We start from the raw sequence: 3,329 nt of genomic DNA, 5'->3' as shown, positions 1-3,329 counted from the left end.
ACCCCCCAGCCGTCCACACACCACCCCCAGCCTGACCCTCACGGCCGCCCACACACCACCCATGGCCTGACCTCACCGCCGTCTACACACCGCCCCCAGCCTGACCCTCACCGCCATCTAAACACTACCCCCAGCCTGACCCTCACCACTGCCCACACACCGCCCCCAGCCTGAACCACACCACAGTCCACACACTGTCCCCAGGCTGACCCTCACAGCCGTCCACACCACCCCCCAGCCTGACCCACACCGCCGACCACACACCACCCATATCCTGAAACTCATCGCTGCCCACACACTGCGCCCAGCCTGACCCTTACTGCCGTCCGCACACCACCCCCAGCCTGATCCTCAGCATTATCCTCACACCGTCCCCCGACTGACCCTCACTGCCATCCACACAGCGCTCCCAGCTTGATGCTAACCACCGTCCACACACCACTCCCTGCCTGAACTCCACCGCTGTCCACGCACCACCCCCAGCCTGAACTCCACCGCCATCCACACACCGTCCTTAGCCTGACCCTCAACGCCATCCAGCACTGACCCAGCCTGACCCTCACTGCCGTCCGCACACCTCACCCACTCTGACCCTCACTCCCATCCACACACTGCACCCTGCCTGACCCTCACCGTTGTGCACACGCTGCCCCCAGCCTGACCCTCATCGACGTCAAACACACCGTCCACATCGTGATCCTCACCACCGTCCAACACCACATGACAAACACTTCCGTCCACCACTGCCCCCAGCCTGACACCCACCTCCCTCCACACTCCACTCCCAGACTGACCCTCACCGCCGTCCACTAACAGCCCCCAGGCTGACCCCCACCACCGTCCACCCATCGCCAGCAGCCGGACCCCAAACATGGTCAAACACTGCCACAAACCTGACCCTCATCGCCATCCACACACCGCCCCCAGCCTGTCCCTCACTGCTATCCTCACACGCCCCCAGCCTGACGCTCGCAGCCGTCCACACACGCCCCTAGCCTGATGCTCACAGCCGTCTACACACCGCCCCAGCCTGTCCCTCACTGCCGTCCACACACCGCCCTCAGCCTGTCCCTCACTGCTATCCTCACACGCCCCCAGCCTGACGCTCACAACCGTCCACACACCGCCCCCAGCCTAACTCTCATGGCCGTTCAGCACCGCCCCAGTCTGACCCTCACCGCCATCTACACACCACCCCAAGCCTGACCCTCTTGGCCGACCACACACCACCCATACCCTGAAACGCTTCGCTGCACACACACTGCGCCCAGTCTGACCCTCACTGCCGTCCAGACACCACCCCCAGCCTGATCCTCACCATCATCCACACACTTTCCCCAGATTGTCCATCAATGCCGACCACACACCACCCATATCCTGAACCTCATAGCTGTCTACACACCGCCCGCAGCATGACTCTCACCGCCATCCACTCACCACCCCCAGCCTGACCCTCACTGCCGTCCACACACCGCCCATAACCTGACCCTCACCGCCGTACACACACCACCCCCGGCCTGAACCTCACCGCCGACCACACACCACCCATATCATGAAACTCATCGCTGCCCACACACTGCGCCCAGCCTGAACCTCACTGCCGTCCATTCACCACCGTCAGCCTGATCCTCCATGCCGCCCACACACCGCCCACAGCGTGACCCTCACCACTGCACACACACTGCGCCCAGCCTGAACCTCACCAACGCCCACACACCACCCCCAGCCTGATGCTCACCATCATCCACACACCATCCCCAGACTGACCCTCACAGGGGGAAGTGAGGTCTGCAGATGCTGGAGATCAAAGTTGAAACTTTATTGCTGGAACAGCACAGCAGGTCAGGCAGCATCCAGGGAACAGGAGATTCGACGTTTCCGGCACAGGCCCTCACAGACGCCGACACACCACCCCCAGCCTAACCCTCACAGCAGACCACACACCATCGATATCCTGAAACTCATCGCTGCCCACACACTGTCGCCAGACTGATCATCAATGCCAACCACACACCGCTCCCAGCCTGATGCTCGCCACCACTCCCAGACTGAACTCCACCGACATCCACACACTGCCCCCAGCCTGACCCTCACGACTTCCAACACTGACCCAACCTGACCTTCACTGCCGTCCACACACCACTCCCAGCCGGACGCGCACCATCATCCACACACCACTCCCAGCCTGACGTGCACCACCGTCCACACACTGCCTTAAGTCTGACACTCAATCCCATATAACACTGACCCAGCCTGACCCTCATCACCATCTGCACACTGCACCCAGCCTGACCCTCACTACCGTCCACCAATGACTCCAGCCTCACCCTCATCACCGTGCACACACACCACCTGCAGCTTGACACTCACCGCCGTCCAATAACGCACCAACCTGACCATCACCACCGCCCAATACCGCCCCAGCCGGACCCTCACCGCTGTCCACCAACCATGCCCTGCCTGACACCCACTGCCATCCAACACTGCCACAAAACTGACCCTCACCCCTGTCCAATAATGCCCCCTGCCTGACCCTCACCACTGTCCACACACCACCTCCAGCCTGACCCCCACCGTCGTTCACACACCGACCCCAGCTTGACCACCAGCTCCGAATACACACCGACCACAGCCTTACCCCCACCGCAGTCCATTACTTCCACCAGCCTGAAGCTCACCGCTGCCCACACACCGCCCCCAGTCTGACCCTCCCCTCCACGAAATCACCGCCCAGCCTAACCCCCATCGCAGTCCACTCACTGTCCCCAACCTGACCCCCACCACCGTCCACACACCACTACCAGCCTGACCCTCACCACCATCCAACACCGTCCCCAGCCTTTCCCTCACCGCCGTCCAAATACTGACCCCAGCCTGACCCTCACCACCATCCACACACCGTCACCAGCCTGAACCTCACCATCGCCCACACACTGTCCCCAAACTGACCGTCATCGACGTGAAACACACCGCCCTCAGCCTGACCCTCACCGCCGTCCACCAACCACCCGGACCTGAACCTAACCGCCGTCCAACACTGCCACAAGCCTGACTCTCACCGTCGCCCAATACTGCCCAGCCTGACCCCCACTGCTGCGCACACACCGCCCCTTAGCTAGACCCTCACCGCCGTCCACCAACAACCCCCAGCCTGACCCTCACCACCAACTACACACCGCCCTCAGCCTGACCCTCCCCGCCATCCACCAACCGCCCCCAGCCTGACCCCCACCGCTGTCCACCAACCGCCCGGGCCTGAACCCCACCGCCGTGCAACACTGCGACAAGTCTGACCCTCACCACCGCCCAATACCGCCCCAGCCTGACCC

Source organism: Chiloscyllium plagiosum, chromosome 8 (assembly GCF_004010195.1).
Source record: "Chiloscyllium plagiosum isolate BGI_BamShark_2017 chromosome 8, ASM401019v2, whole genome shotgun sequence".
Lineage (NCBI taxonomy): Eukaryota > Metazoa > Chordata > Chondrichthyes > Orectolobiformes > Hemiscylliidae > Chiloscyllium > Chiloscyllium plagiosum.
The sequence above is the reverse complement of the archived record's forward strand: the minus strand, read 5'-3'. Positions refer to the sequence as shown.